At 42.1% G+C, this 11,567-nt stretch overlaps 1 pseudogene; it reads left to right on the top strand.

The window, feature by feature from the left end:
- Nucleotides 1-751: 751 nt before the first annotated feature.
- Nucleotides 752-8,941, top strand: LOC139543834 (neuropeptide FF receptor 1-like; annotated as a pseudogene).
- Nucleotides 8,942-11,567: the final 2,626 nt, after the last annotated feature.

An 11,567-nucleotide genomic window follows, 5' to 3' on the forward strand; every position in this document is an offset into this window, starting at 1 on the left:
TGCCAATGACTTTCACAAACACATCTCTCATCCCCTTTGAAAAACAGAATGCATTCAGTAAAGTAGAATGGGTGTTGTGCCATCCAAGATGAATGGTTGTCATAGAGAAGTTCTCATATTCCTTAATCGACATTCACCGTCTCGCTATAATTACAACAACATTGCTTTCACCTAATTGCGTAATTCATTGAGGCTTGTTATGCATAGCATTGTGCTTGATGGAGACAGCTGACAAACAGACCAACTTGTGGCCGATTACTAAAAAAATACTGTAAAGACCTTAACCCAACACCTTGTGACATCGTCATGAGGTCCGGCCCACTTGGGATAACAGTTAAGGTGTTGGCTTGACAGTCGCATAACCCGGGTTTGAGTCCCGGTCGGGGCTACATTGGTGTCAGAAGTGGGAATGCGCCTGTGAGACCATCGGAGAACTGTGTACATGTGAGGGACTTGGTATAGAAAAGTGTGGGGACACGCTCTCCTGAAGGAAGGAGGTAATGTAGCGACCTTAACCCAACATCTAGTGACCTCGTAAAGAGGTGTGGACCTCTTGCCGTAACGGTTAAGGTGTTGGTTTTGACAGTCACTGGACTGAGGTTTGAGTCCCGGTCGAGGCTACCCCCTGTATTTGCTACAATACTGTACACCACAGGAGGTTGGTGGCACCTTAATTAGGGAGGACAGGCATGTGTTAATGGTGGAGAGGATTCAGTAGAACGGTATTAAACACATGGTTTCCATGGTTTCCATGTGTTTGATGCCATTCCATTCGCTCAGTTCTAGCCATTATTGTGAGCCGTCCTCCCCTCGGCAGCCTCCACTGCTGTATACTGTACATTACCCTGAGGTCCTACAGTGGATTGTCCTAAACAACTATACACTGCAGTGCATTCTCACTGGATCAACTGGACAACCATATCGATCTACTAGTCAATAAATTAATTGAATTTACCAAAGTGACAAAAGACTGATAATGTGATTACACTTTTTTTTAAGACACCAAATACTTCCATGTGATAAATATATACTGTATATATATTTTTTTTTTTTGCCTATGCCTGATACTTTCCTCCTGGTCTAAGAAGAGAAGTTCAAGATGGAGGACACATGGGAACTTCAACTGACCACTACTCTTTACATGACCTCTGACCTCTTGCTATCCACAAACCTCGCCAACGTCACCAACTGCACCAACACCAACTCCAGCTGCACCGTCTCTAGCGTCAAGCTCTCGCCTTACTACCAACACTCCCTGGCAATAGCAGCCAGCTACACCCTGGCCTACCTGTTCATCTTCCTGCTGTGCATGGTGGGTAATGGCCTGGTGTGCCTCATTGTTGTGAGGAACCGTCACATGCGGACGGTCACCAACCTCTTCATCTTCAATCTGGCTATCAGTGACCTGCTGGTGGGCATCTTCTGCATCCCCACCACGCTGGTGGACAACCTCATCACAGGTAATACCCTACTGCTATAGAAGAATGGCCAATCTCCTGTTTCTGTAGTATGAGGCAGCTTGATGTACAAGTACATCCATTGGACAGGAGGCTAGTCTATCGCAGGGGCCTTACCCGTAATCCATCTCATTAATGCTGAGTGTAAAGCAGAGAGGCATTGGGTCCTCCCATTTTTAGAGTCTTTGGTATGACTCAACTGGGGTTCGAACCCCCCCACTTCAAATCTCAGAGCGGATACTCTAACCACAAGGCCACTGAGTTAGTTTTACCCTACTGTTATAATGATTCCATAAATTAATAAATACATGATGCTTTGAATTGATTACGTTTGGCCTTGATGAAAATAATGATGCAACCTTTAGCGAGAGACAGTTATTTTTATAACAGATTGGCCAGTTGCCTTTAGCTATCGATAATGACAATTATTAGGAAAAACAACTCGTGCCTTGAAAGAAGCATAATTATGTTCATTCACATGTAATGTATGATTCAGTTTCAGCACGGGTCTATGTGTCTATGTGGTTGCACACACACCAGCACAGCCAGCTTTGCAATGGTTTAGATCAGTTCAATTCATTCTCACAGTACTGAATCTTCACACATCTCACAAACCACGAGCTGGATCGCCATCCTGTTATTTTTGCTTTTTTTAAACTATTATTTATAGCTATCTGTTTACACATGGACTTGCGGAAATTGCTGATTAACGTTTGGATATTTGCTGAAGTCTCAGAACTGAGAGAATAGTAGTGGGCCTGAACATGATGATCACAGCTGTCTTTCATTTGACAGCCTGATGAATTACTTAACATTTGTAGACAGTTCTTCACAATCTCTTCCTGTTTTACAACATCAATACAGACATTAGTTGAGTCTTGGCAGGAAAAGGGCTTTTAGAAAACCCCACATTTACAAAAGTGTGAAACATGCATTGCCACAAAATCACTCAGTCAGGAAGGCATAACTTAAAGTAATGACCTTTTCAAGGCTAAATTCTTTCGCTGGGCAGGTACAAAGACTTCCTCCACTTTATCCACTCTTGTCTAACAGTTTATTTCTGTACCTTTCATGCAGGTTAGAAAAGTACTAAAACATGAATATAGTGCTCCTGAAGATGTTATCCCCTTCATTATTCTGACCAAATCCCATATACCAAACTCACATGTACCAAACATGTCAAAAACACCTGTTCACAGTGTGGCTATTGATATGTCTGGCAGCTCACTAATAAAGTATTATTGTTGCTATTGATGTTTTGCAGGTTGGCCCTTTAGCAATGCAGTGTGTAAGCTAAGTGGTCTGGTACAGGGGATATCAGTAGGTGCATCAGTATTCACCTTGGTTGCCATTGCTGTGGACAGGTAAGTCCCCCCCCCCAAAAGTATCTACACATGGGAACTGGAAGGGGATAGTGAGGCTCTCATCTATGCATGTTAAATACTTAATGTTGTACAATAAACAGTTTAATCTATGTGGCAGATAATCGCTCAAATGAATCACTTAATCACTTCTCATCTATCTCTTCTCTCTCCTGTTAGATTCCGCTGTATTGTTTACCCCTTTAAGCCCAAGCTAACCCTTCTTGTTGCTAAGGCAACTATAGGGCTGGTATGGGCTCTTGCGTTGGTTATCATGCTTCCGTCGGCTGTGATGCTGATGGTGGAGCAAGAGGAGGGTCACTTCATGGTATCCAGTGACAACCATACCTACCCTCTCTACTACTGCTATGAGACCTGGCCTGACCCGGAGATGAGGAAGGTTTACACCATGGTCCTGTTCACACACATCTATCTGATGCCCCTGGCTCTCATCATGATAATGTATGGCTGCATTGGGGCCAAGCTCTACTCTACAGCTGTTCTGTCCAGTAGGGGGCACCCAGACGTCAAGTCCCCCATCTCCCAGAGGAAAGTCAAGGTGGTTAAGATGCTCATCGTGGTGGCCCTCCTCTTCATGCTGTCCTGGCTGCCTCTCTGGACCCTGATGCTCCTCACAGACTACGCCAGACCTGAAGGGGACCAGCTGGACCTTCTGACAGGCTACATCTTCCCTTTCTCCCACTGGCTGGCCTTCTCCAACTCCAGCATCAACCCCATCATCTATGGCTACTTCAATGAGAACTTTAAGAAGGGCTTCCAGGCTGCCTGTCACCCTAGATCATGTTGCAGCGTGGTCCCTCAGGAGCAGGCGGTGAGCAAGGCTCAGCGGGGGCACAATGCCAGAGCCCCCCGGAACACAGCCCTCAGTGCCAACCTTCTCACCACCCTGGGGGTGAGGAACCGCATCTACACCGACAGCGACCTGATGGGCTGCGTGTGTCTGGAGATGGAGCAGAGGAAGGAGGAAGGCTCTGCAGAGGCTCCTGGGCAGAGGGAAGTAACAGTAACGGTAGAGTGTCAATAATACGGGGTGTTCATGCAGAGGATGTTGGTAGACTCTTTCCATCGGGGGTCGCTATGTGTCAGGTGTGGAAGCTTTGAAAGGCAGTTGGGTGGACAACAACAGTGGGGGGTGTGTGCATGGTGAGGTTGGAAAATGGACAGGTTGGAGATAAGAGCGCAATAGTGCTGAGCGATTAACCGAAATGTTAAGTTATTTTTAGTTTTCTTTCTGTGAGCGCGATCTGCAGTTTCTCTGGAGATAAATCAGACCAAGCCAGAACTGCAGGGCTGGCTGTAGCCTTTTGGGGGCCCTAAACAAGATTTGGTTGGGGGGGCTCCCCTAACAAGAGGCCACCAAGTGGGATTTTTTTGTTGTTGTGGTCCTCTAGAGATTGGAGATTTGCAATTTTACACATTTTGCCATGTGGTAGAGAAAAAAATATATATTTTATAACACATTTCATGCAATTATACAAATTTTGCCATGGGGCAGGGAGAAACTTTTGCAGTTTTAAAGCCAGTTTTCTGCAGTTCTAAACATTTTGCCATGCAGTGGAGAGAAAATTGTGCAATTTTCTTACACATTTCAAGCAATTCTACTAATTTTGCAAGTTGGCAGAGAGAAATTTAGCAGTTTTAAAAATGATTTACTGCAATTCTACCAATCTTGTCATGGGATGGAGAGAAATGGTTGCAATTTTAAAGGGCAATTACGCCACTTTTCAACCTCATATTCATCAAATTCAGCACCAAACTAGTGTCTACATACACAATATATACAAAAACATGTGGACACCCTTAAAATGAGTTATAGTGAAGTGGAAACGTCTAGGAGCAACAACGGCTCAGCCACGAAGTGGTAGGCCACACAAGCTCACAGTACGGGCCCACGAGTTCCAAACTGCCTCTGAAAAAGCCTCCCGAGTGGTGCAGTGGTCTAAGGCACTGCATCGCAGTGCTTGAGGCATCTTTACAGACCTGGGTTCGATCCCAGGCTGTGTCACAACCGAAAGTGACCGGGAGTCCCATAGGGAGGAGCACAATTGGCCCAGGGGAGGGTTTGGCAGGGGGGTTGTCTCATCGCGCTTGAGTGACTCCTTGTGGTGGGTCAGGAGCTTGCAGGCTGACTTTGGTCATCAGTTGAACGGTGTTTCATCTGACACATTGGTGCAGCTAGTTAAGTGGGCGGGTGTTAAGAAGTGTGGTTTGGCGAGTCATGTTTCAGAGGACGCATGACTAGACCTTTGCCTCTCCTGAGCCAGTTGGGGAGTTGCAGCGATGAGACAAGATTGAAATTGGGGAGAAAAAATGCCTCTGGAAGCAACGTCAGCTCAAGAAATGTTCGTCGGGAGCGTCATGAAATGTGTTTCCATGGCCGAGCAGCCTCACACAAGCCTAAGATTACCCTGTGCTATGCCAAGCGTTGGCTGGTGTGGTGTAAAGCTCGCTGCCATTGGATTCTGGAGCAGTGGAAATGCGTTCTCTGGAGTGACGCTTCACCATCTGGCAGTCTGACGGACGAATCTGCGTTTGGCAGATGCCAAGAGAACACTAACTACCCGAATGCATAGTGCCAACTGTAAAGTTTGGTGGAGGAGGAATAATGGTCTGGGGCTGTTTTTCAAGGTTTCAGCTAGGCCCCTTAATTCCAGTGAAGGGAAATCTTAACGCTACAACATACAATGACATTCTACACGATTCTGTGCTTCCAATGTATGGGTATGCTTGTCATTGTCAAGGACAAAGGAGTTCTTTAGATAAAAAGAAACGGAATAGAGCTAAGCACAGGTAAAATCCTAGAGGGAAACCTGGTTCAGTCTGCTTTCCAACAGACACAGGGAGACAAATTCACCTTTCAGCAGGACAATAACCTAAAACGCAAGGCCAAATATACACTGGAGTTGCTGACCAAGACGAGATCGAATGTTCTGAGTGGCCTAGTTACAGTTTCAACTTGAATCGGCAAGACTTGAAAATGGCTGTCTAGCAATGATCAACAACAAACTTGACAGAGCTTGAAGAATGTAAAAATGTGTGCAAAACTCTTAAAGACACCCATAAAGAGTTCCAGCTGTAATCGCTGTCAAAGATGATTCTAACATGTATTGACTCAGGGTTGTGAATACTTATGTAAATGAGATATTTCTGTATTTCATTTTCAATAAATTTGCAAAGTTTTCTGAAAATATGTTCTCACTTTGTCATTATAGGGTATTGTGTGTAGATGGGTGAGAAAAAACATATTTAATCCATTTTGAATTCAGGCTCAAAAGGTGGAATAAGTCAAGGGGTATGAATACATTCTGAAGGCCCTGTATTTCTACAAAACTAAGAAATTAGCTGTTTTCACATATGTTGACACTGGTATTCGTGCTGGAGATAATGCAAATAAGTTTGAAAAATGGTGGAGTTGACCATAAAAGCAAATTTCCTGCAATAAACATTTTTGGGGCATGGGGCAGAGACGTTACAACAACAAAAATATATCTAACAAATGTCATGCGATTCTACACATTTTGCCATGACTTTCAGTATGCCATCATAATGATATCTGAGTGAGAGTGACTAACAAAATCAATGGGGGCCCCCTGGAGATCAGTTTAGATAACTGGCTAGACTAATTTATCAATCTAAAAATTCTTAGTTGACATTGCTAATTGAGTGACTGTCAGTGACTGACCAAACAAGATAAAAACTGCTGATACACAACCAAATTTCTAACTTGCACCCTGTGTATTCTACTATTCTAATTCGCAACAGTAAATTGAGACCCCGACTAAGTTCATAAAAAAAAATTGGGTTGGGGGGCCAAAGCGATTGCTAATGTTCCTTATGCCTGGAGTCGCTTATGCCTGGAGCCCCACCGAACTGTGCTATGTAGTAGGGAGTTGTAGTTTCCAACAGGCCATTATTCTACATAGTTCAGCACAGAAAACATAATAATTAACTACAATGATCACAATCCATTGCGCGCCCGCCTACTTGTCCAGTCTGTGTGGAGCAGACACGAGACGGAGAGAAGAGAGAACATGTGATGGAGAGAGATAGAGGAATAAAAAGTAGTTGCTCTGCGAGGAATCTCTACCTGAAAATACATGATCAAAGTGATTGATAGTTGTCATTCAGCAGTTATAAAAGTATGTCTTATTTACTTTGAAGAACTACTAAAATAGTGATTTTCTCAGACAGCATAGGTAGCAGCTCTATAGAGATGAGATGTAATATACACAACAACCGAAATATTTTATTACAGTAAAGTAATGTGATTAAATTATGGTTAATAAGTGATAAGCAGTAATGAGCAGTCACTACCATAATGGGACTTTATTAATAGTTGTATTCTGTGTTGTTACAGCATTCATCCCACATAATGCATAGTGCATTTAATGTCCCCAAAAAAATGAAATTGAAAACCGTGACTATTTTTTCATAACAAACAGAAACTGAACCGACCTCAAAAAGCACCAATCACTCAAAGGTACTGACATGACATGTGACTGTGAAAGAGCTTTTTACACCTGACTGTAGCTACCAGATGTGCAGTACATATGCCACAAACATTTAATTCAGTGCTCTTAGTGTCCCATATAGGCACCCTCAATTCAACTACAGAGACCCAATTTTAGCATACACGTGAGGGAAGAATGAAGTGAACCACCTGCATTTCTGTCCCCCAGCTACAGAATTATTTGTTACAGGTTGCTTAACTAAAGATCAAATATTGGTTAACAATGATTAGGGAAATCTTCAGGTTATGCAGGAGGACATTCATATTTTACTACTAACTGGGTATCACTGACATTAATTAGCCAATAAAATCACCCAGAGAGCCCAGAAAGAGTTCGTAAAAAAAAAGACAATGCCGAAAATTCCTCCCATTACATTTTCACATGTAAATAGCACGTTTTTCGATTTCTTCTGGTCAAGGAATGACATTGCATGAGAGCAACGTGTTTGGAATTTAAACTATAACATTTTTCTTAACAGAGTGTCCTGTTTCTGTATGAACTTGTGAGCCAAGTATGAGCCTTTTCCAGATGGTAAAATGATAAGACGCCGAGAAAGTAACAGAAAGGAACCTGGAAGAGTTTCAAGCTGTTGCAAGGCTAATTGGTAATGAAACGGCATATTCCCTTGAAGTATGTAACCTTAAATGATCCAACAGGTGATGTTGGTGTGCACTGTGTATGCATACAGATCAAAGTGCTGTGTTTACAATGTGGAAAAGTTATTTCTGCTGTGTTTGTGATTCTCAGTATAGTTTTGTGTATTTATTTTTTTGCGGCTACCGCAGATTATTGCTTTAACTGTTGGAATAGTAAAAGAGTGACAGACAATGACTGTGGTTGTGTATAGTACATTATAAACTGGGCGGTTCGAGCCCTGAATGCTGATTGGCTGACAGCCGTAGTATATCAGACCGTATACCACGGGTATGACAAAACATTTATTTTTATTACACTAATTACGTTGGTAACCAGTTTATAATGGCAATAAGGCACCTCGGGGGTTTGTGATATATGGCCTATATACCACGGCTAAGGGCTGTATGCAGGCATTCTACGTTGCATCGGGCCTAAGAACAGCCCTTAGTCGTGATATATTGGCCATATACTACACCTCCTCGGGCCTTATTGCTTAAGTATAAGTGATCTTGTGATACGTTTGCATTACCAGATTTCAGTATGATGATGGATTGTTGTAGATACAATACCGACCTCACACTGAGTTTATATTTCTTAATAATTGTCTCATGTTAGATATTGTCCTTAGGTCCTGCCTTGGTTGTTAAGTGAAAATTGTTGTTCAGTTGTATTCTTGTATAAAGCCTTTAATGGAAATTTGAGTGAAGCTATCCATATTACGAAAACTATTCAATTTTCTTCTATACCACCTTTAGCAATGCATCCTCCTCATTCTGAATATCACAATCCTCTCATCACATTCAATGTTGTTTTCCTGTAGATTGCTCGTTAGTGCATGTTGTAAGGAGATATCTCCAATTAGTTCCCTATCATGTCAAATTCCCATCTCCGACAGAGACACAAGTTAATTACTTCCTGGATCAATAATATATATAAAATTGCTTGTTTTCTTTGAATAAAGTTCACAAAATGTTAACATGCACACCCCCATGTTGTCTCTTGTTACTGGGAATAAAAAATTCTGTTATTGTAGCCATCAGTGTTAAAAACGTTACTTGTTAACAGGATTTACCATTATGAACATTTCATGTATAAAACATGATGAAGAACGAGTGCGTGTTTGTATGTACACTACCGTTCAAAAGTTTGGGGTCACTTAGAAATGTCCTTGTTTTTTGTCCTTTAAAATAACATCAAATTGATCAGAAATACAGTGTAGACATTGTTCATGTTGTAAAAGATTAAGATGGGCAAAAGAACACAGACACTGGACAGAGGAACTGTTCTTTTGCCCATCTTAATCTTTTCTTTTTATTGGCCAGTCTGAGATATGGCTTTTTCTTTGCAACTCTGCCTAGAAGGCCAGCATCCCGGAGTCGCCTCTTCACTGATGACGTTGAGACTGGTGTTTTGCGGGTACTATTTAATGAAGCTGCCAGTTGAGGACTTGTGAGGCGTCTGTTTCTCAAACTAGACACTCTAATGTACTTGTCCTCTTGCTCAGTTGTGCACCGGGGCCTCCCACTCCTCTTTCTATTCTGCTTAGAGACAGTTTGCGCTGTTTTGTGAAGGGAGTAGTACACAGCGGTGTACGAGATCTTCAGTTTCTTGGCAATTTCTCGCATGGAATAGCCATTTCTCAGAACAAGAATAGACTGACGAGTTTCAGAAGAAAGTTCTTTGTTTCTGGCCATTTTGAGCCTGCAATCGAACCCACAAATGCTGATGCTCCAGATACTCAACTAGTCTAATGAAGGACAATTTTATTGCTTCTTTAATCAGAACAACTGTTTTCAGCTGCGCTAACATAATTGCAAAAGGGTTTTCTCATGATCAATTAGCCTTTTAAAATTATAAACTTGGATTAGCTAACACAACGTGCCATTGGAACACAGGAGTGATGGTTGCTGATAATGGGCCTCTGTACGCCTACGCAGATATTCCATTAAGAATCTGCCATTTCCAGCTACAATAGTCATTTATAACATGAACAATGTCTACACTGTATTTCTGATCAATTTGATGTTCTTTTAATGGACAAAAAATGTGCTTTTAAAAAAAAAACAAGGACATTTCTAAGTAACCCCAAACGTTTGAACGATAGTGTATGTATAAACATTGATAAATGAGTGAGAGTTTGTGCCATTTATTCGTGACTTGCTGCCACTCAGCAGATGATATTTTGCTACTGGTGAGATGCACTGTCTGTCTCAGTGCTCTGCATGTTATCAGGCCTCCCACGGTCTCTTGATCACCTCAATAACAGGGGATCTGGAGGGTACAGCTAAATGGGGTAGGCCTATAAATATGTTCCATATTTATAAGGCAGTCCAAAGTGCATTTAATTTGACTGATTGACTCTGAAGCCATGTGGCCCAGATCCAGTAGATGCTATTTAAGAAAAAAAAGCTATGTCATACAGGCCTTGGCTTGGGGTTTGGAACAAAGTGAGTCATTTTATTCAGAGTACTTAAGCTAATGGCTGTTAGGTCATAAGAGTTGCAATGCTCCAACTGAGAAGTCCTGTATGTAGAAGTAGAGCACTGGCTGTTGATACGTAGCACTACCTAGCTTGCTTACTAGCTTATTAGCACCCACATGAGGACGAGGGTAGCGTGGCTAGGCGAGTGCCGCTTGTATAGTGTAAACGCTCTGTTAAAGCGTCAATCAGAGGTGAAACAATAACAAACCGTTCTGTCCGCCCCACTGTTAAATTCATAGATAGAGGTACGGATGCAATGACTGGCCATCCATGATATTCGATTTTGGGGTAACACTTTACTTGACTACCCAGTGTCAAAATACATTACGATCAATGTTCCCTCTAAAAATTGTTCGGCACTGAGCAAATTTCAGGTCTGCTGAGCGCAAACTTGAACGTTGTGAAATTCTGTGCAGCTTCCAGCGCGCGTTTACTGTGAACCCTGAGGCTGTACCCACTTTAAGTTACAGTTTTAACAGTGGCCAAGTAGACTACTGTGGCTATTTGATAATAATGTAGGGACCAGAGTGGCCTACCATCAAAAAGAATGGAGAAAATGTATCCCATAACATTTTAACATGGAAATAGCTGTTCTATCACTCAGTCTAAAGTAGCAGCCAATGTGTGGCTTTTGATGAGACTTTTGAAAAAAACATGCAGGGCTTGACATTAACCTGTGTATCCACTTGTCCTTCAGACAAGGAGGTGACTGAAAATGTTGTTGTGTTGTTTGATGCAAGCAACCACTTTACAAAATAAAATGCATTATTATTCCCATACCATTATTACAGAGAATTAGAAAATTATGTTACCCTCTGCCTATTGGCCACTTAGCTTATTCAAGCCTGTTTCAAAATACAACACTGTCCCTTTATGACAAAAAAAGCTCTTTACCTGACTCGGTTTTCAAAGGTGCCTAGAAATGTAGACGTTTTGTGCTCTTGTAGAAAGCAGTCACTCCCCTTTTGCTGACTATAAATTATCTTGTTGTTATGATGTTGTTATCAAACTTTTATGGCCCGTGGTGTGACCTTTAAACCAGACCTTTAAACCCAGACTTGAACCACACACCCACTCCACTGAATAGCAGGCTAGTGAT

Source organism: Salvelinus alpinus, chromosome 18 (assembly GCF_045679555.1).
Source record: "Salvelinus alpinus chromosome 18, SLU_Salpinus.1, whole genome shotgun sequence".
NCBI classification, from domain to species: Eukaryota; Metazoa; Chordata; class Actinopteri; order Salmoniformes; family Salmonidae; genus Salvelinus; species Salvelinus alpinus.